The sequence below is a fragment of the Macaca nemestrina genome, chromosome 13 (assembly GCF_043159975.1).
Source record: "Macaca nemestrina isolate mMacNem1 chromosome 13, mMacNem.hap1, whole genome shotgun sequence".
NCBI classification, from domain to species: Eukaryota; Metazoa; Chordata; class Mammalia; order Primates; family Cercopithecidae; genus Macaca; species Macaca nemestrina.
In genome coordinates this window covers 15,027,631-15,051,073 of record NC_092137.1, presented here as the reverse complement: position 1 = coordinate 15,051,073, position 23,443 = coordinate 15,027,631, and the positions used below count along the sequence as shown (strand labels likewise).

The 23,443-nt window shown below is 39.6% G+C and overlaps 1 long non-coding RNA gene across 1 annotated transcript in view; it reads left to right on the top strand.

Moving 5' to 3' along the window:
- LOC105486457 (uncharacterized) overlaps positions 1 to 23,443 on the top strand; it is a 113,103-nt gene that overhangs the window by 64,658 nt on the left and 25,002 nt on the right. Inside the window, exon 4 of the long non-coding RNA XR_011611466.1 lies at positions 10,219 to 10,377. This is a non-coding gene — a long non-coding RNA (uncharacterized lncRNA). The remainder of the gene's footprint in view (positions 1 to 10,218; positions 10,378 to 23,443) is intronic.

The following is a 23,443-nucleotide window of genomic DNA, read 5'->3' as shown; positions in this document are numbered from 1 at the left end:
TTCATAGCTTTAGCCTTAACAATTACTTTCTGCATTATTTACTGAGCCCACTTGAGGTAACAACCACATAGAGCTTCATTTTGGGCTCTGAAAATAGTATTTTTAGTAGTTCTAGTTTAAGAATCTTTGAGAATTGAAAACTTTTTTTTTTTTATCAGCCTTTAAAAGGAAACAGACAAATCTTTTTCTAATGGGTATTTACAACATTAAGGGAATAACTTGAGGATAATGGTGTACTTATTATTTGTCAGTGTGTGAGTGAGTCCTTGACATTGCCATTGTAGAATTGCTTTGGGAATAGATTACCATTTGTGCCTGGGATTGCTGGAGACTGGTTAAGAGAGAGGTTATTCCTTTTTCTCATCTCAGTCCACAAACCTTTGTGAAAAAAGAGGCAAGATTTTTACTTATCAGAATTTATGACATTTGTCATTCACCAGAGGTCATTCTTGATGGTAGTTCAACATTCTCACAGCTATTAGTGCATCGAGGAGAGCATTGGACTCAGACTCAAACCTGAATGAGAACCAGAGGCTGATTCTGATTGTCACTGGTTAGATGGCCTTAGGAAAAGCACTTTAATTTGCTAATCCTCAGTTTTTTCACTTATTAAATTAAAATGCCTGAACTGATTAGCAGGAATTTTATGAGGATCAAAGGGACCAATAAATGAGATATATTTTTACAACTATGAGGCAGAAATACCTAGGCCCATATAAATGCTTTTAACATTTAAATTTATTTATTTTTGCTACTAGAAAGATTTAAATGCCCAATCTGGCTATGTGTGCTTTCCTGCTATTCTTCAGGGCAAGGAGTGAAAATAAAACAATGTGTCCCTGATTTCACCTATTTTTTTTATAAGTTTAAGGAGAGCAGCATTTAATTATCATGATAGAAAGTAAAATCATGGTACGCAGGTAAGACACCATCAGAGGCGTCTATACCTTGAGGAATGAGGGGCTATCCAGAGTGATTCCTGAGGCACCAAGTATGTCAATTAGATAGTGCCTTGTGGAAGGGACATGAGAAAGGGGATTGTAGGTTCTGGTCAAGGCCCTGGTTACCTAAGTGCAGAAGTGAATGGACCTTGGAGAGGCCACTTGGAGTGAGAGGTTATGTCACAGACTTGGACTGGCATCAGGGAACCATGGGAGAGAACTGAAGATGCATCAAGACTAATCTAGTGAATTAGCTCCAAGAGGAATGAGTCCTTGGTAGCATCCTGTAGCACGCAGCAGTGGTGTACTCTGGGCTCTAGAGAGACAGAACTTAGCAGGGTCTCTGAGACTAAGGAACCCAGGGAGTAGATGATGAGGCCCTATGCAGACTCTTCAATGGCAATAGTTGTTTGGCATTGCCACTGCTGAAGGCTGTTTCTGGGTGTAGTCACCTCTGTGGATTGTCACTGCTGTTGAGAGTGACACTTTGGAGCCATAACTGTTGGAAGGTGTTGCCGTGGCTAATAGGGAAATTGTCAGTGGGAGTCCAGGTTGGAACATCTGTTGCATAGCAAATGTCTTCCTGAGATGGAGGGACCAAATTATGTCATGTTATTTTGTTTTTGTCACTTTCAAAACATTATTTTGTAAATCTTCATGATAGCTCTATAAGTTAGGTATTATTGTCTGCATTTTACAGAGCTAAGGACTGAACTTTGGGAAGCTTAAGTGACTGTTAAAATCATGCAGTAGACTAAATTGTGGAGCTGGGATTTGAACTTAGATCAAATGACAAAATCCAAGCTCTTTTCATTTTCAACACATTTTGTTACTTAATGGTCTTTAGCCTTTACTATCATCCAGGTGAATGCCATGCTTGATATCTGGAGTTGGATGGAGATCTTTTTTGTTCAATGCACTCTCCACTAAAAAGAAAGAATCACAGTTTCCCAGAGGACAATCTGATGAGATTAGAAGCTCAGACAATCTGGGATAGAGCTCAAGCTATTAACAGGGACCTTTACACTAAGTCTACATACTGATTTCTGGTAAAATATGTAGTTCACAAGGAAAGAAAAAACCTTCGCAAAAAGAAGGACTGCAATAAAAAAAAAAATCTTCATTCCTTCAAATAAACAGCATAAGCTTAAAAATCAAGACAGCAAAGGATGGAAAATTCTAAGATATGCTTGAATTTAAAAATCATGAATAAATAAGACAAACTTTAAGATGGAAAATCAAAAACATTGATAGAATTGGCTTCCTACCTATCAAACAGCATGTGACTGAATGGGTCTCAGCAGCCACTGCTGGTTTCTAACGGGAATTACCCATTATGTAGGAAAAAAAGACCGTGGTGGCACTCAGTGGCTGGCCTTAGATAATTGCCTCACCTAGTGTATCTGGATAATTTAGTTTTAAAATTAGTTCAGATTCTACGAAGATGAATATCAGCACATGTATTAAAAATGCCCTTGGTGAAAAGCAAAGTGAAATGATGGATGGTCCTGTGTCCTTGCTTGGCATCATGTCCGAGGTCCCCTGGGGTGGTTAAGAATTCCTGACTGGCTTAATGTCTACCTTAATGATGACAAAGAAGTACTAAATAGTGTTTAATGATATTTTAAGTAGATCTGAAGTGCAGGCTCATGACCAACATCAAGGAGTAGAGGAAATACAAATGAAAGTCAGAAACAGAACAATAACCACAAACCGCTTCCTGCAGCAGTGAGGATTAATAAACTCAGAGAGCTCAGTGGGACAAGCTAGCATGTCCAAACCTGAAAGTACCTGCTGGCCTGTCCCAAGTACTGCTGATGGCTGGACATGACTAACCAGTTGGCTTCTTTGGACATCTGAGTTTGCAAAGCAGGTGCTTGAAAAGTTGGGAGAGACATTTTAAAAATTGTATTTGTAATTGTAAATGAATAGTTATGTATTAACTTTTAAATAAACTTTTAAATAAAGTTTATTTTTATATAAGAACATAGAAAGAAGAATAAAGTATTGACTTTAATCTTATCACCAAACAGAAATCACCTTTGACCTTTTCGTGGGAATCCTTCATATTTTACGCTAGCATAGATTTCATTTTTAAAGCATAGCTGTAATCATATTGTGTATGCAATATTTTTCAGTTATTATTTAGTAAAGTCATCTTCATAATTATATATTGTAATAGCTTTATAATAATGCCTTAAATAGAGGTGACATAGTAAACATACCCTATTATTACCTAGGTGTTTTCCATTTTTTCACTCTCATTAAAAATACCATAATGAACATCATTGTGCAGAAACCCTCTTTTCTGGCTTCCAAAGAATTCCTTTGAATTAATTTCCAAAGGTAGAATTTCTGGATCAAACAATATGATAAGTCCTTGATAAAGGCTATTTGTTTCTTGGAAGGACTGTGTGATTTTTTTCTATTATAATACGTGCTCATTAGCTCTAGGTATTCTTATTTTTGAGCTCTGCTAATTTAAATTAAAAACTCCATGTTCAATTCTTGTAAACTTATTGAGTCACTATTAAAACAAAATATTTTACCAAGTTTGTTACCTTGTTTTTTTCATGTTTCTTGATGTTACTTGTATTTTTCATGTTCTTTGCCTTTTCATCTTGGATTGGCTTCAAACTGGTCTCCCTCACCTCTGGTCTAACCATCCTTCACATGTTGCTAGAATTACTCCTAAAAGCAATACCCTCATCACATTACTGCTCACTCAAATATTTCAAAGGATTTCCATGTCTACAGAAGTATAGTAAATTCCTTACCCTCTGTGAAAAGCTACCACAATATGGTTCAAGCTATCACACTGCCTGGTACCGGGTAGCTGCAATATGGAAGTAAATAGTCTCCTGAGAATTGTGCAGTATTCTCTCAACTCTTGTTGAGACTTGTTTAGGGTCACACATTTTCTTAAATTCTAGCAGGTAGGCAGGCAAGCTTTCTTCGATAAGATAATCTGGATGAAAGAAATGCCGCTGGAACTCTGTTCCATGCTTTGCTTTTACATTCCCAGTGGAACAGCAGTGCGGGGACAAGCCCCCTCTGCCTTTGAGTCAGAACCTCCTGGGCTCTAGTCTGGCCTTTGCCACTCATGTGGCCTTGGCCTGGGGCAGTCACTTAACCTTTGAAATAATGCCCATCTTCCAGAGTTATTCTGAGGATAAAGTAAAATGATGAAAAGGACTAGTGCATTGTGTAAATGAATAACTAAACGAATCGCTCTTCTAAATAAATAATCCTACCCCTTCAAAATATGAATATGCAAAATAGTCAAACTCATAGAAGGAACAGAACAGAATGGTGTCTGCCAGGGATGTTGGGGAGCGAGTAAGGGGAGTTGCTAACCAACAGGTGTACAATTTCAGTTATGCAAGATGAATACATTCTGGAGATCTGTTGTGCAATATCGTGCCTATAGAGAACAATACCAAAGTGCGCATTTAAAAAATCTGTTAAGGTGGTATGTTTTACGTTAAGTATTCTTACCACAATAAAATAAACAGTTTAAAAAATTTGGTTCTAAGGATTTTATTTTAGAAGCACAAGTAACTTAGACTTTCCAAAAATTCATAATACAGGTTCCAACATGTCTGAGTGAAACAATGTTTAATTGTTGTCAGTTTGGGTGTTAAGTTCACTCCTTTTTTTTTTTTTTTTTTTTTTTGAGACGGAGCCTTGCTCTGTCGCCCAGGCTGGAGTGCAATGGCTTGATCTTGGCTCACTGCAAACTCTGCCTCCTGGGTTCTCGTCATTCTCCTGCCTCAGCCTCCCGAGTAGCTGGACTACAGATGCTTGCCACCACGCCTGGCTAATTTTTTTATTTTTATTTTTAGTAGAGGCAGGGTTTCTCTGTGTTAGCCAGGATGGTTTCGAGCTCCTGATCTCGTGATCCGCCCACCCGGGCCTCCCAAAGTGCTGGGATTACAGGCGTGAGCTACTGCGCCTGGCCAAGTTCACTCCTTAACTGGCAGGAAGTTCTCCCAGCTTTTCCTAAGGAATCCAGATCCTGACAACCTCATTAATATAATTTTACTATTGAAAATGTAAACTTTGCCATGTAATACAATGTATGATATCTGTCACTCACTTATCCCTGAAAACACTTTTTAAAGTCTTGAAAGTAACTATTGCTGGATCTGGTACCTCACACCTATAATCCCAGCACTTAGGGAAGCCAGTGTGCGGGGGTTGGATTGCTTGAGTTCAGAAGTTCGAGGCTAGCCTGAGCAACCGGGCAAAACCCTGTATCTCCGCGCGCGCGCACACACACAAACACATCAGCTGGGAGTGGTGGTGCGTGCCTGTTGTCTCAGCTATTCGGAAGGCTGAAGTGGGAGGATGACCTGAGCCTGGTGGTTGAGGCTGCGCTGAGCCATGATTGTGCCACCGCACCGCAGTCTGACAGAGGGTGAGACTCTGTCTTAAAAACAAAGAGTAACTGTTTCCTTACTCACCGTTTGGCAGGTAATTTATCATCACATGCCAGTTTGGGGGAAACTATCAAGGATTCTTGTGTACAATGTTGAAACAAATATAAAAATCAGGAAAATGTAATGATAAAAATATTGAAAACATGATTTGTATGCAGAAACTTTTCCTTATTTCTAATTGAATGCTAATTTTTAAAATTTCCCCGAAACTGTACATCATTTGCATAGATTTGTAGGTCTAGATATCGTTTATTTTAAACATTTGGCATCAAATCAGAAAATACAAATAAAAAAGGGACAAACACCGATGCTGTGCTAAATGAACTGGATAGTGATAAAACGATTTTCTGCGTCGAAGGAAACTAAGTTTATTAGTGACCAGAGGCCAGGAATCCAATTCGTGAAGATAACGCGAGATTATGCATTTGAATCCTTGGCTCTGAGACACGCTCTTAAATGTTATAGATTCCAGTGGCCTAAAAATATTTTAAAGTATGTCCAATTTTTTATGGCATTTAAAAAATAGATGTCTGAAAACAACTGAGAATTTCTCAAGTTGATTTATCTTGCACAAGTCACAAGAGTAAAGCCGATTTTCTGATACTGTGTCCTGCATTTATCTTTCAGGAGTGAGAGCACATTCTAATTAGAACTAATCCAGTGGAGAACTTGAAATATCAGGTGCTTTAATGTGATTTGCTTTTTAACAGCCAAGACCATCTTGCCATAAATATTTTGCCCCTGGTTGGTTAGAGCCTAATTCAAAAAAGTGACAAAGTGGTAATGCCTTCTGGGAAGCTGTTCTGTGAGAAGAGCTCAGAGATCTCTTGGCTGGGCTCAGGCTCAGAGGAGCAGGCTCGAGACCCTTTCCTCCCTCACTCTCAAGGAGCTACACAGTTGCTCACCTTTAAAGAGAGAATGAGAGACCTCCCCCAGCCCGTTTACATAAAATAGTACAATTCTTCCTCTCTTCCCTTTGCCTGTTTATTCTTCTTCACAGCTTTGATAACTGGGAGATGCAGAATGAATTTGTTCTTCTGTCTTCTTGGTGTTGGGATGTAAGTTTTATGAGTGGGTTGGTTTGTTGCTGTGTTCACAGTACCTAGAACCACACCTGACACTTGATAAGCGCTCCCTGTGTATTTATCAAAAGCATGAGTGGGCAAACAAACACAAAAATATAAGCAACTCCCAGACCATCTTCACCAGTCCAGACACTCTTTGATCATTCAGAACACACGGAATACAGAATCGGCATCTTCCACCTACACTATCTCCTTCCCCTTACCAACATTCATATCCTAAAAGCCCAGAGGAAATGATGCATCCCCAAATACCCGCCTTGACTTATGCTCTGGAAATTAATTTCTCCCTCCTCTGAACGTCTTAAGCATTTTAAAATACTTGATACTATGTTAGAGTATTATATATATATGATATGTCAAATTATAATTTGATTTGATATTTAATATGTTATAGCATTATAACTATTGTAATATAACTATATTTGCAATCTAACTATGTAGGTTTTCTCCTGCTGGTGCCTGAAATCCATGAAGATAAGAACTGAGTTGTAATCATATTTTTATCACCTAGTAAGTCTAATATCTTACATCATATATTGGAGATATTCAACAAATGATTTTGGAATAGCCAGCCAATGTGTGGCTGTTATATATATATATAATCACATGTAGCACTGGAATAGCTGTGTGTGTATAACATATATACATGTATATGACATACATATGTACATAACATCTATCTATCTATATGTATGTATGTATATATGTGAAAATCCTGGTGAAGGAAAGGTCTGGGAAGTAGATAGTTCAATAGTAGAGAGATCACTCAATGATTCTTCCATCAACCTTGTGTTCCTCATAAGGACATTAAATTACTCTGGAAATTCATAACATGTCATCAAGCCTATGCTATTTGAACATTGTTAGGACAATGGCTGCTGGAATACCTTCTTCCCAGCCGTGCCTGTGGGAGGGGTGCTGTCCTGTCCTGGACTCAGACACGCTCGTGCCCATGTCTGTTCCCATCATGCACTGGCTGTGTGATGTGTCGTTCACCCTCTCTGCACCTTAGTTACTTTGTCTATAAAATGGCGAGAGGAATTCTTAGCTTGCCAGGCCCTTCTGAAGGTGCTGTGAGAACATGACTGCCAAGTGCCCGGGTGTGTCTGGCACATAGTGGGCTCTCTCAAGCAGAGACCTGATCACTATTGTCATTGGGCTTGAGCCACCCCAAATGCTTTGCACATCGCTTGCCTTTGTAGAACGTCCTCATCAGACAGAAAAGTAGAAATGCAGTTTATCATCCTTCACCTCTCTGTATTAAATATTCGTCACCAGCTCCATCACAATTTCTTGGAAGCATTTGTTACGGTCATATTACCTGAGAGCAGCTGAGTTCACAGGAGGTAGGCAGGACATAAACTCTGGAAAATAATCCGTTTCAGTTTAGGTCATAACAACTTCAATCATCTATGACTAAACTCTCGGGTGCTGCACTAGGGCTTTCATGTATATTTTCTGTCCTCAGCAGACTTGTGTTCCTGCGTTCTGAGGAGCAAGGTCAGACTCCCATCTTCTCTAAGACATTAGCTCATTTTTAAGCCTATTTGCAAAACTGGGTTAAGTAGCAGAGAGTGGTTTTATGTATTGAAAACTGACTAGTCCAGAGTTACTCAGGAATATCTCATTCTAAGTGGTTGGCTTTTTTTTTTTTTTTTTTCAGTGAAGCCTAAGCACTTTACTTTCAGACACAGGGCAGTTATCCTGCTTTAAGGAATTGATAAGAAAGGTATGATCCCAGCCCAGTGAGATTAAGCCACCACGGTGCCTACTTTCATGCCAATCTCACTGCCCACATGTACATGTGCCCTGATATTACTCACTCATTAAAAACATTTTTAAGTAATAAAATAATAAAGTGAGCTGTGATTTTTCACTCACAGTTTGGCAAGCAAGTGTATATGAACTTGGCCTTATTGGCAATAACTTCAATAAAACCAAATTACATGTACATTCTGCAATTTGCAAAGTTCACACTGTCATTTATCATTTACCACATCATCTGGTGTACACTACCCTATGCATTGTTAGCCCTGTTTTCCAGATGAGAAATGTGTGGCTCAAGGAATTTTGAACATTTGTGGAGCATATAGGCAGTAAATATTGGAAATGAGATATAAATCTAGGTCTTCTGCTTCCAACCCAATGAATTGATTAATAGATAATGTATTAGTCCATTCTCACATTGAAGCTATGAAGAACTACCTAAGACTGGGTAGTTTATAAAGCAAAGAGGTTTAATTGACTCTCAGTTCCACAGACTGTTCAGGAGGCATGGCTGGGGAGATCTCAGGAAACTTATAATCATGGTGGAAGGCGAAGAAGAAGCAAGCACGTCTCACCATGGCGGAGCGGGAAAGAGCGTGCGAATGAGGAAGCGCTACACGCTTTTAAACAACTAGATCTCCTGAGAACTCGTTCACTATCACCGGAACAGCAAGGGGGAAATCCGCCCCCGTGACCCAGTCACCTCCTACCAGGCCTCTCTTCCAACACATTAGGATTATAATTCGACATGGAGGTTTGGGTGAGGACACAGAGCCAAACCATATCAGATAAAACTGATTTTTATCCGTACATAGGCTCAAGCGGTCCTTCTATTTGCGGACTTGGCAATTCCCAGGTTAGGTTTATAAATGGACTCCTCCGCGGTGCTTCAAAATAGTTGGCTATCTTACAATGATGTATTAACAAGAGTCGTTTGCAAGCCTGCTTCTCCGCTGAGAGAGGGAAGGTTTACTGAACTAGAGCCCTGTGAGAACTGTCACAATGGCAGAATTCCTGCAGCCTTGAATCAATGGGCATTTGCTGCCTCTTCTTCCTGGTCTGCCAAAGATGGCTGGTAGAGACCCAGGAAGGGGAAGAGACTTTTAGAGGATCTCTGAGTGGAATTGGGGGAGCTGTGGTTTGCAGAGCCAAGAGGAGAGAGAGGCTCAGTCAGTGCCTGAGCATTGTATGCTCGCCTGAACACTAATTAGAACTAATTCGATGATTGCCAGCGTGCTGGGAGTCTCTTGAAAGATGATCCGATTTGGAGAAATTCAGCCTGCTCATTGGAAATGAAGCTCATCAGGAGACCTTTTTCTTACTGTCCTCTTGTGAATGAAAGTGTATTCCACTTCAAGAAGATGTGAGGGTAAAATTTTAATTGCATAAAAGACAGGAAATTCTCCAGGATGGTTCCCATAGCAACTGCAGTGTGTGTGTGTGTGTGTGTGTGTGTGTGTGTGTGTGTGTGAGAGAGAGATACATTTAACGTATGCATTCGAGGAGAAAAAGCAGCTTATCTTCACATACAAGTCTAGAATGTGGAACTGTGAAGGGAAAGGAATGGGATATGAATCCGTCAGAGTAGCCTGATACTGGATTTAATGTTTCCCCCAGTTTGTACATTTTCTCCTCACCATTGCAGTAGCAAGCTGCACCCTTTTGTCTCTTCTTTTTTCTTTCTGCACCCTCTTTTCTCTTCTTTTTTCTTTTTTCTCTTCACGTAGGTAAGGTGCCACCTCGCCCAAGGACACCCTGAGGACAAAGCAGCTGACTCCTAGGAGACAGGGTCTTGTCCTAGGTCTCCATTGTGTGGGCCTTTGCCTCTAGAGATTGTTGAGCACACAACCTGTGAGAGCAGGAGACCGATGGGCTTAGCTGGCTGGCCAACTTTCACTTACTAGTTCTGAAATGTGGGCACATCTCTTAACTAATCCATTTTCTCTGTTTTCTTTTTTTTTATGTTTTGAAAATCTATCAAAGGAAGAAGAAAGCAACCACCTAGTACAGTATCATGTTTGGGAGAAAGAAGAAAAGGAATAGGCTCAGGACTTCTTTTCTTTCCCAGAGTCCTGCAGGAAAGTCAGAAGTCCAACTGGTTGGATTTACACTGTTTAGTTGGAGGCCACCATGACCTGGAAGGTAAGACGTACTGTTTGCTGAGATAGGTAGGGTGTAAAGAATAGATCATCAACCAGAGAGGAGACTTTCTGAATGGGAAAAAGTGAGGAGAAATGAACAGATGAGCAAGTCCAAAATAAATTAGGACTGCACCTCTGTTTATCCCCCTTAACAGAGGTTGCCCCTCTGTTCATGTCTCTTTTCTGTGGTTGCTTGGGAGCCAGCAATGTCTGACTCGTCTCATAGCCCCAAGACCAAAATCAAACTTATGGAAGCAGAGAGTAAAGGCTGGTTTCTACTCTCTGGGATTGAGGGAAATGAGGAGATGTTGGAGGAATACAGACTCCAGTTATAAGATGAATGAGCTCTGGGGCTCTGATATACAGCATGGTGATGACAGTTAACAATACTGTATTGTTTACTTGAAATTTGCTAAGAGTGTGCGTGATAAATGTTTCCACCAAAAAAAAAAAAAAAAAGGTATTTATGTGAGGTAATGGCTGTGTTAACAAACTTGATTGTGATAACCATTTCACAGTATAAGCATACATCGAATCACCATGTTGTACATCTTAAATTTATACAGTTTTATTTGTCAGTTTTATACCTCAGTAAAGCTGGGGGAAAATTAAACAAACAAACAACAACAACAACAACAACAACAACAAAGCACAGGGCCTGGCATTGGGTCAGTGCTGGGCAAATGTTGAGCTGAACTAGTTCATTGCAGAAGACTAAGTTCATGCGCCAGAGTAGAAAGGGAAGCAATGTATAGTTTATTTATTTTAACTTTTATTTTAGGTTCGGGGGTACGTGTGAAGGTTTTTTACATAGATAAACTCATGTCTTGGGGATTCGTTGTACAGATTATTTCATCACCCAGGGATTAAGCCCAGTACCCAATACTTTTCTCTTTTCTGCTCGTTTCCTGCCCCTCTCTTTTCTGCTCCTCTCCCTCCACCCTCAAGTACATCCCAGTATCTGTTGTTTTCTCCTTTATCCATAAGTTCTCATCATGGAGCTCCCATAATTTAGTAAGATATTTGGCACCACATTTTTTTTTATAAAAGAAAAGCATAAAATTGCTATTATAGGGTCAGAAACTTGGGCTTTCTAAATTCAAGCACAGTCTTGTTTTTGTTGTTGCTGTTGTTGCTGTTTGTCTTAGAATCTGTATTGTTAATTTTCCTTTTGTTTGGATAAGGATCTTTCTGAAAATTTTAGTGTGTCTCCCTTGAGTTCCTTGGGATGGAGAAGAGGGATTTTAACTTTTGCACACAGCTTTGCTAGAGAGAAAATTGAGGGGGTGGTGGCAGCTTTTTTCCTTCTGAGTCCTTGAAACATTTTGTACTTGGTTTGTCTAAGGAACAATTCTCTTACAATATCAGCATCTGCTTTTCTGCCCTTTGGAAAGCAGAAAGAGCTCTGGGGTCCCCAGTAGACTGCTTCTTCCCATAATATTAAATTCAGCCCTGTCAAGTCAAGGTTTTCAGTGTTGTTCCTGGCATCTGAGGGCATCTGTCATCGCAAAGAGACAACAATATCTTCCGACAGCCCAGAGCAATTATGTCGGAAGTGTTTCCCCCTGGGCTGAAACATGGGCATGTGGGCAAGGCAGGAGCAGATGTCCCCTGATTTGGAAGGGGGATTTGACCTTGAAGGACAGCCTGGTGCTGCATGCTGTCTGCCGTGGAGACCATCTGAACTGAAATTGGGACTCCACCACTCATTCGCACTGTGCCTCTTGATAAGTTCTGTCACCCCTCTGGGCTTCCATTTCTTCATTTGTAAATTGAAATCATAAATAGTACTTAGTTAGCTGAGGGTCATCAGGATGAAACAAGCCAATAGATGTGAAAAGTCTTAAAATACTCCTGGCACTTAAGACAAACATAAGTATTAGTGGCTATTGTCCTTATTAGTGTCCCAGTGAATCTGGCTATCAGATAGACCCAATGGGGTCTCTTCTGTCTTCTCTGGATTCAGACCCAAAAGACACTATTGAAGATCTGTGTGCCAAGCACTGTCACAGAGACTTATAAATGTTATCTGTTTTTAACCTCAGAGGACAATAGGGACGTCACCGACTCATTGGCTTCTGAACAGGCCTGGTGATGATGGAGGTGGGGGGTACACGGGGGACACCTAAGACAGAGTTTGTACTTGTGTGCAGGGGAGGAGGTGAGCATGATATGGGTTATAACCTTGGAGACATGGGCTGCCAGGCTGGGCATTAGAAGATAATAGGCTGGGCGTGGTGATGTGGACCTAGCAACTTGGGAGGCTGAGGTCAAGGAGTGTGTGATCCTGGGAGTTCGAGGTTACCATGAGCTATAATCATGCCTGTGAGTGGCCACTGCACTCCAGCCTGGGCAACATAGCAAGATCCTGTCTCAAAAAAGGGGGAAGTTCTTTGGGGAGACACAGCTCAGCCCTGAGCAACCGAAGAACATCAGATAATGACGTGTCCAGGCTAGTGTCAGGTCAGGCTGAGGCCTGTGGTCTGCATTTGCTGAACAAAGCACAGAGTGTGGGTGGAGTATGCTGAGGTGGGGTGGGGTAGGACGGAATGGGGAAGCCTATTCCATATGATGTTGTAGGATGCTGAGCAGTCACAAAGATGAGTGTTTCTGACCCAGCCCAAGGGCTTAGAACAGGCGCAACAGCTCATGGCAGGAATGGAGGGTTCCACACGTGGTTGCTTCTCACAATCTCCAGGTGAGCTGTTTAAAATGCAGATTTTTCTGCCACACATCCAATCCACTTATTCAGAATCTCTGAGAGGTGGAAACTGGAACAAAACATTTTTGACATACTCACCAGGTGATTCATGTGCAGCAGTCAGCCATGGGCCTCAAGGATGGGGGTTTGGGCATCACTGGTGTAGCCCATTGAGCAATGAGCAATAAAGCAGTTCCCTGTTGGGAAGTGAGTTGATACCTATAGTGAGGCTAGGCTTTTCGGGCTGAAGGCGCTTCAGCCTGTGCTGAGGGCAGGTTAAGAGAAATGAGGAAGACAGCCTTGTTCCTGGCAGAGCCCAGAATCCACGTGGGACAGGTAATGGGTTAAGGTTGGGAAAAGAAGATAGGACAAGGAATAGCAATCAGCCCCAGGACTACAGGTGCTAGAGGCTCTGGCATGCCTGGAAGGTGGACCTCTCAGAGTGAGGGGAATAGCTACTCCCAGGGTATGACTCTCAGGAACCTTGTTAGAAGAGAATTGAGGAGCATCAGCCACATCCAAGACCCCTTGCTCTAGGAGGGTGCGTCCGGAATCCCATATATCCTAGGCTCTGTTATCATCATAGCCCACCGTGGAACATGCAGGATGGGCTCTCGATCTTTGAGCTGCTTCAGGCCGTAGGCACCTGCTGGGCTTTGAGGGTTTCGAGAAATTCAGCAGGACTGGGTCCTAGCAATAAATATAATTCTACCTCCTCCTCTCTCATCTTTCTATTCCCACTACTGAAACAATCCCTTCACCATTTCTCAATAGTTGAAGCCTCTACTTTCTTTCAAGGTACATCTGAAATGGCTTTCCATTTGTTTATGGCAATCAGTTTTAAGCTTAAGGCAATTCGGTTCTTTTAAACATATACTTACTGAGTACATATTATGAACGAATTCCTGACTGTGGTGCTGGAATGTAAAAGAGAAATTAGGACAAGTTCCCAGTTCTCAGGAAACTTGGTGCAGGGGAAGAAAAATGCGGGTAAACAAACATCCTTCAGTGTGCTAGGTACATGATAGAGATAAATTCTAATTTTAAAAAAGTCCTGTGTAATAGCTATTTCTGTGCATGCTTTACCTCCTCTATCTGACTTTATCTCTTCTGTCTTCATAACTGGGGACATGTCTCTGTCATTTTTGTACTCCCACCCTCTGAAACAGTGAATAGAACTGTGTTGGTGTTCAATAGATATTTATTGGTTTGGCTTAAGCCAAATTCTATATAATGATATGTTTTTAATAAATGTAATTATTTGATTTCATTTAAAAGTCAATTGGGAATACATTATATAATATCACACTATTGGAAAGACAAATTTAGGAGCATTTGAGTTGGATTTAGTTTTATTTCTGGCAGTGACTGGGTTTTTAATAAACATGCTGGCTGCAAGGAGTAAAGATAAAATATAGTTTGAACATTTTTAGACAACCCTAAATTAGAAGAATTTGCCAACACTTTGAAATAGGAAATTTTGTGATTCAAAATTATTTGGACCAATTAGAGGATCGATAAAATCGAATGGAATGATTGTCATGAATGTATAGTGTTGTTCTAGAAGAAAGAATTAATGTCTCCAAATGCCCAATAAGAATGGAATGGCTGGAGATCATCTCAGCAAAGAAGAGAGGTTTGGGAGAGCAGGAGAATAAGACAGAAAAAAGGCAAATCAGCAGGTTTTGCTCCTCTGTCCCCTCCTCATGTCAACCTGAAACAATTTGTCTTGGATGTGGTAGAAATGAAAAAAAATAATAAATAAATAAACGGGGCAGTTATCAGTTAAAGCATAGGTCTACAGTGTTGTAAATGGTGACTTTTGTCAATTTAATCTCTCCCAGTGTCTGTTTTTTTATGTGTAAAATGGGGAGCGTGGCGGGTTCTTCCCAGGGCTGCTGTGAGTGAGAATCCAGTGGGTTGCTATATGTAATATGCCCTGCAGGATAATTTGCTCCTAGTAGGCACTCAATAAATGGCCACTCCATTCAAAGGTTCCCTTCCCTGAGATAACTACAGGGAGCTTAGTGGGAGCTCAGAAATCAGGAACAGATTCTCACAAACATTATAAAATTGTTTGGAGAAATGAATGTGGAGCCAGTAATGTGCTGGGTATTGGCGGCTGTGGTCTCTGGTGAAGGGTCACAAATGGCAGCTTGAGGCTTGTCTAGAATGGTGCATTACCATGGTTTGTGCCTTCCCCTTCCTTACTGCATGAAACTTCATGGCCAGGGAAGGTCCTCTGACCAGTTTAGATGGTGGTTTTAAGTGGTGGTGGAGGAGAGTGTTTGTTGTTACCTGCAAATTGCACACCCGGAAGCCTCTACAGCTCCTCACTCATGCCTGCATGGATAAGTGATGAAGGACGCTGGTGTGGGACATGCAGCATATCTGGATGAAGGACACTGGTGTGAACATGCAGAAAGACACTCCTAAGAGTGTCTCCAAAAAGCAAAGAAAATACACAGATTCGGGACTGACTCCACATAAGCCTGGATACTTCTTGCTAGGGGCAGCCCTGAACCATCTCCTGAAAATGGAGAAATGCCATTTGCATTTTTTGAAGCACTATTGTGTGCAACATAAGGTACTGTATATTTTAATCATCCAAGCTTTTGAGAATGAGTAGAGGCATCATTACAAATTGTGCACAGATGATGGGCATAACTATGATGGTCTTAGGCACAACAGGATGTGTGGTGCCCCTTGTCAAATACCCTGAGCAGAGGAGGGTATAAATTGGATTGTGCTGTGTGGAATTATTTTCATCATTTGCAAGGATTTGGGCACCTAGCTGAACACCCATCTGGATTTGATGACTTCCTTTAGCTACAATTAAGAGTTTAATTCCCTGAAGACTCTGTTGTAAGAAAGACTCACTAGGACTTGTGAGGGATAATGCAAATACTCATTTGCATAATGATTTACAGTTTTTAGAGCATTTTCACACATCTTATGTCACCAATCTGGACCTCCTCCTGAAACATGAAACCTCCAAAGCAAGCTTGCTGCTTCTAAAATGTAGCATTGCCCACACTGAGCTCTGTTCCATTCCCACTTCTCCACCTTCAGAAACCTGATCTCCACTCATTGTCTCCACCCTCTCAGCCAAAGGTGTCCCTCCTCGGTAACCTCCAGAGTACTGTGCACCGGCATGCCCAGCTTAGTAGAGAGTGAGTTACTGAGGATGAGGCTGGGATTAATTTCCCACTGCATCCTGAAAGACAGTTCAGAGTAGGAACTTGGGGAATGCTGAATCTGTATAGAACAGTGCTCCTCAAACTTTAATCTATACGCCAACCACCTGGAAAGCTTGTTAAATTGAAGATTCTCATACAGCAGGTCTGGGCGAGGCCTAAGATGCTATCAAGACCCAGGTGATGCTGATGGCCCTTGGACCATACTTTGGGTAGGAAGGTACTCAAGTACTAGCACTTAACTTGGTTGAACATTGGAATCATCTGGGGAAGTTTCAAATTGCTCCCTGCGTGGACCACACCTCCAGAGTTTCTGATTTAATGGGTAATGCACCTGGGAAGCAGAGCGTTGTAAAAGCTCTCCTGGTGTTTCCAATGTCCTGCAAAGTTTGAGAACCATGATACTGCAGAGAAATTTGCCGTGGGCTATACAACCTTCAAAAAAAGGCTGTGGTTCCCTGTAATACTGGGAAGAAGAGTGTCAATGGCACCTTATGTTTCTGGAGTTTGAAAAGGACTTTATGATTACATCCATTATTTCTTAGTTACCTCCAACGTGGGAGGAGGGCTTCCGTCAGATAAGAAGCAGGCTCAGCGAGATGCTCCTTACAGAGCTGAGACATTAATCCAGGTGGGTTTTTAAAATATATATATATAATTTAATTATTTTTTCCTGCCGTTGATGGAGAAAGGGTTGTTGGTTAGATCTGGGTTCTAGTCCTAGCCCTGACTAGAGCTGGGTATCATTTGATTTTTGGATCCTGCATGTCTTCTATGTCCCCATTTTCTCCCGTGTGCACACCAGGGTTGGCCCTCCCTGCAGGCCATCTGCCCTGCTAACTCTTCTTTCTCAAGCTCTAGATTGTGGATGGATAAAGACACCACATCTTCGGTCTTCCTCCTCTTCTCCAGCTGTCAAACTCCCACTCCCACTTCAAGCCCAGGCTCCGCTGTCCCTGCTCCCTGGGGCAGCTTTAGTCCTTCCCATGTCTCTCCTCTGTGGTTGTTGTTACCAGTGTCTATTTCTTCATTTGCTTTCTCTAGGCTGTGAGCAATTCAGCTTCAGGGACCATGGCTTATTATCTTGTATTCTCTATACACACTACAGCATCTATTGCAAGATGTCCTCAGTATGTATGTTGAATTTAAAAAGATGACAAAATAGCTGGCTGTGGTGGAGTGCACCTACAGTCCCAGCTACTCTGGGGGCTGAGGCAGGAAGATCCCCTGAGCCAGGAGGTAGAGTCCAACCTGGACAACATAGTGAGGCCCTATCTCTAAAAATAAAAATTAAAAAGTATGACAAAAATGCCTTTATCTGCATTGGAGAGATGTTTTAAGACTATGAGAAGATAAAAAGATACTTTGGAATGTTAAAAGCATAATACTTACTGCAAGATGTTATTATTATTTTTAACCAAGATGTAAACCTACTTATGCATTTTGTGCCAGAAATTTTCAATGGCATAACAAGTCTTCTTGCTATTTTAACAATTTTTTTTTTTTTTTGGAAATGGAGTCTCACTCTGCTGCCCAGGCTGGAGTGCAGTGGCATGATCTCGGCTCCCTGCAACCTCTGCCTCCCAGGTTCAAGCTTCTGCCTCAGCCTCCCGAGTAGCTAGGACTACAGGCGCTCGCCACAATGCCCAGCTTTTTTTTTTTTTTTTTTTTTTGGATTTTTGGTAGGGACGCGGTTTCACCATGTCGGCCGGGCTGGTCACAAACTCCTGACCTCAGGTGATCCACCCTCCTCCGCCTCCCAAAGCGCTAGGATTACAGGTGTGAGCCACTGCACCTGGCCTGTTTTAACAATTTAAGGATTACAGTGAGAAATGGGGTCATTTAAAATTCATCAGAAGATAAGGAATAAAATTTAAAAAAAGAGAAAAAGAAAAGTTAACCATAATCTTGTTACCCAAATATAAATGAGTAAAATTTTGATATATTTCTTTGTTTTATGCACACAGTGTTTTAAAAAAGGAATTGTAATGATGCTGTTTGTGTACCATTTTATGCCCTTCTTTTTCATTTACAATTATAGCTAACTCGTTCCCTTGTGTTATTACTTTTGTAAGCATCTTTTTTAGTGGCCATGTAATACTGTTCTAAGTAAGTATACACATCACAGTTTGCATATGTATTACCCAGCTGTTGGACATTTAGGTGCTATTCAGTTTTTCTACATGTCAAATGATGCTGCAGTGATGTTCTATTTTGAAGGCTTTTTTCTAAATTTAAGTTTGTCTCTTTGGGTCAATGTCAATATCTTCTGAGGAGTAATCCCTAAGATTTATGCCATTCATTCTACCACCAGCAATGTGTGAGACTGACCATTGCATTGTCTTTTTTTTTTTTTTAATTTTAATTTTTTTCAGACAGAGTCTCACTCTGTCACCCAGGCTGGAGTGCAGTGGCGCGATCTCAGCTCACTGCAACCTCCACCTCCTGGGTTCAGGAGATTCTCCTGCCTCAGACTCCTGAGTAGCTGGTATTATAGGCACGTGCCACCCCGCCTGGCTAATTTTTGTATTTTTAGTAGAGATGGGGTTTCACCATATTGGCCAGGCTGGTCTCGAACTTCTGACCTCGAGATATATATAATTATTTATATATATATATAAATATATATACACACACATATATATCTAATATATATGCACATATACACACTATATGTAGCGGGAACCATATATGTAATGGTTTCCTTTTGAAAATGATATATTACAATTCAGTAAACACAAACATGACTATAGAGTTATCTTTTGGATACTTAAAGTCATGTTACACCTATGATCTTATTGTCTGTGTTTTTTCTAAAATACATACTATTTGGTGGTATTTACAATGATTCTTTCAAGGGATGCTGAGTGTTCCATTGAAGATGTGCAATGTTTTAACTTCATTCTTTTATTGCTGAACATTTATACTAATTCTGATTTTACTTGATTGTTTTGGTGCATGTGACCTTATTCCTTTTTTGAGATTATTTCTTAAACTCATAGAACTGAGGTTACTTCTAACCTCACTTGATCAAGTAGGCAAAATGTTTTATGTCACATGCCTAACATTTTTCCTAGTCTTACAAATTTGCAGATTTCACAAGTATTAGGAATTTTTCGGTTTTAGCAATGTCATGGAAATTGTCAGCTAAAAAGTTTAGAATTTTTACTTAATAGGCAGAAACTTGCATTTTGTGTTTTAAATTTGTATTTATTTTATGACCAATTAGTCTATTAAAGAAAAATATCTGTTTACCAATTGTATTTATTCTTTTGTGAATTAGCTCTTCGGTTTTGTTTTTGGATATTTCTGGCTTGTTTACCTAACTGGTATCTTAATCCTCCTGGTATTTCTTATAATTTTCTTGGTTGTCATTGGAACTATGACACAACGAACTTCCCTTGTGAGGGAGGGAACTGAAGCAACCTGAATTATTTTTTGTCACAGATCCTTCTTGAATTAAGAGAAATGTCGTTAAACCATTTTGAAAAGTAGATTTGACTTAAAACTGTTTTCCATTTATAATACGTTGTCCTGGCACTTTTAGTAGACGGGTCTGTTTATATCGTATCTGGGTCTGTTTGTATTGTATCTTACACTTTAAAATAAAATTATATGGATAAGCAGCTATAGTTTCTCCAATTAAGGGTACTCTTTTCTTACAAATGGACATAAACCTCAGTGATACCACCAAAATTAGTATAATAGGGACAAATTCAAGAAAAGAGTTGGTAAAATATTTGGGGTAAAGTTCCCTGTTTTTTCGCTTTATTTTGGAGACGAGCTGAGGACTGGGAGACAGTTGTTTCCATAACAGTGTTTTCAGGGTGATGTGCACCAGCACCGCTGGCTCGCACTTTTCTTCAGAGCAATAGTAGACAAGGCTGGACAAATGTGGATACTTTATCATGTGGATTGAGCTGTCACATTCTAATGGGAATAGAGAATGGGAGAGAAAGCTGGCAGGAGGGGAAAGGGAGAAGAGACTTGGAAACCACTTCAAAATTTATCAAGATTTGAATACTGGGGTAAGATATCAACTGTGTAAAAAATACATAGAAAATAGAGCAAAAGAAAATGTGCCGAAATATATTTAAACATTTCCCTACTGTTGAGTATTTGGATGAATTGGACTTTTTGCTCTAGGCATAAGAGAAAATCTTGGTGAGGTAACATTACGGGTAGTACAGCTTTATTCCCTTCATGCTTCCTGAGTTTTTATAATTAACCCATCTTACTTTAAATAGCAAGTAAAAAATGTTATGTTAATGCTATGAGTACTAGTGCTTCCTTTTTTGTTTGATGATTTCACAAAGCATTGTACCACAATAAATTTCTACATTCATGTTTCTCTGCATAGTATACTTCCCAAAAGATATGAATATAATGTCTAAGGTGGTACCTTCCAACCCTGTAGTCTGTGATTTTATGATATATGTATATATGTGTCATAAAAGGACATACCTGTCAGTATCAAGCCAGGCTATGTCGGTAAAATGCAATGCTTAGCAAACACCACTCAATCTAGTAGTTCAGCACACAAAGCAAAATATTTATTTTTAATTAAAAAAGAAGGAAATCTAATGTCCTGTAGAACTCACCAAGAGAAGTCAGCAATACTATTTTGTGAACATGACTATTATTATTTGAAACTGGTGCTTTAATAATTTCAGGCACTTATAAGACAATCAGAAATTGATGTTTGTCAGGTACATTTGTTCTAAATAATCAGAATATTCCTTCTTGGTAACATTTTGTTTAAAGTACATGTGCTCTTTTAAAGGATATAGCATTATTTTTAAAATCTAAAGGCTAGGACTAAAAAAATAACTGATGACCTGAAATCATGTCATACCCATTTTTAGATCTATATTTATACAATAATTAGAACATCAAACACCGCATGTTCTCACTCATAGGTGGGAATTGAACAATGAGAACACTTGGGCACAGGAAGGAGAACATCACACACTGGGGCCTGTTGTGGGGTAGGGGGAGGGGGAGGGATAACATTAGGAGATATACCTAATGTAAATGATGAGTTAATGGGTGCAGCACACCAACATGGCACATGTATACATACGTAACAAACCTGCACGTTGTGCAATGTACCCTAGAACTTAAAGTATAATAAAAAAAGGAATTAGGACATCAATTCCACTAGTAATCAAGGAAATAAATTAATGGACTTTGTCTTTTCAGTGCTTATTTTAGGTATTTCAGAATTTAGAAGTAAAAAAATAAAAATCACCTACTGCCTATTAAATTTTTTCCTATGAAATTTGAGGACTCCTGTATTGATCAAATGATGGCATTTCTAGAGTACATTTTTTTTTTTGTGGGTAAATTTGAAAAGTCTTACTTTATTAAGCAAACTTCATATTTGATTTTCCAAGTATTAGAATAGCCACCTTTCTTACAGATGGCTCTAGAGGAAGAATTCTTGACTGTCTGAACACTGAAGTTGTCTCATTGCAAAGTTCAAGTAAATAAACTTGAAGTTATAAGCTATGGTGTATATTCTGCAAATGAAGCAGGTTATTATCAGTTCCTTTAAGTGTGCATGAAAACTGGTACTGGGAAATATAAGTAGAGTCTTTATATGAAATAATTCAGTTAGGTTTCTTTAAAAAATCAGGAAATGATGGAGAATTGAAGAGACTAATGAAATGTATTATATATGAAAACCTCCTTTTCTCTCCATTGGTTGAAGGTGCACCGCAAGCCAGAGTTTCCATTCTTAGGGGAGGAGGACTCAGTGTATTAGATTAATTTTCTAACAACCTTATACTCGGTAGTGTTAAGAGTATTCTTTATCTGAACTGTTGTGAATTTAACGGGCTATTCTGTATGTTGGCAGGATATACTAGTATGGGAATTATAATGGAACATTTCAATCCATATCATTTTAGTTGAAAATAGTTTTTTTTTTTTTTTCCATTTATGCTGCCCCAAGATATATCTGTAAGGGATTTAAACCTCTGAAAATGTGCAATTGTATTTGGCTCTGGGATATTTGTAAGATAATTCCTGGCTAGAACACATACTCAAAACAGTTTCTTGTTAATAACATGATTAACATCCACAATTTACATGTGAATTCTACCCTAATGCATCGTACTTAAAAGGAGCTTTAATTATTTCAACTACTCATGTGGCTCTGGCCATAGTTTTCCTGATCTCTACCTAGAGAATGTCACGGAAGATTGTGTGGTTAATGTCAGAAACTGGTTTTAGATCATCAGTACACTTGAGATTCCTAAGTACACCCTGCTATATGATACATAAACACCCTAATTTTCACATACCATTTCAGAATTAATAATGCAGTTTTAACTGCATTTGATTTTTTTTAGATTAAAGCAGTCTCGAAATCAAGTATAAAGGATTCAGAAGTTCAAAGTGGAAGTCATTTATGTAATATTTTTAAATTCATTGAATATCTTTATTGGGTACCCCTCTAGCTTCTAGACATTTAAACCAACAATTACAATTTTAACTCCTCTAATACAAATGTATGGAAAGAACTCCTGTCCTCAATAGATTTCTGCATTGAAACAGCAGTTGTTGCTTCATTGTCTGAGATCTCAGGGACTCAGGGGCAACAATTTATATTTCTTATACACTCTTGTCCAAAATCTTGCCTTTTCTCAGCTATTTAGCTGTCTGACTTTATCTTATTCTACTTTACTGTCACTAGAAGCTTGACTTTCTATTGCCTCTGCTATTTGCAGCTGCCGGGATATGTTTCCAGCTCTCTAGTTTTCTCTCGGTACCTTTTTTTTTGTTTCTTTTTTTTGAGGCTGGCCCAAGTATGTTTAAAATTTTTGACTTGTTCCTGAAGTTGTTCCAATTTTTCCTTTAAACTGGGCAGGACTGATAGTGTTTCCTGGATGACAGTGTTTTCTCTTTCCTTTTTTTTTTTTTTTTAAATCCCTCTTTTCATTATAGTACCCAAACCTGTTTTTAAAACTGGATCTATTTCTTCTGTTTCTGACATTCCCTGTGTAAACAATAGTATTCTGTAAATGTATCAATTCTGAAGCCTTCCCAGCCCATCACTGTACATTTACCTCTGCTCCGACAGCTGCCCTTTGAACAATAGTATTCCAAACATGGGTTTTTATATTTCACACTTATGCATTTATTTACAATAGTTCCGCGAAGTT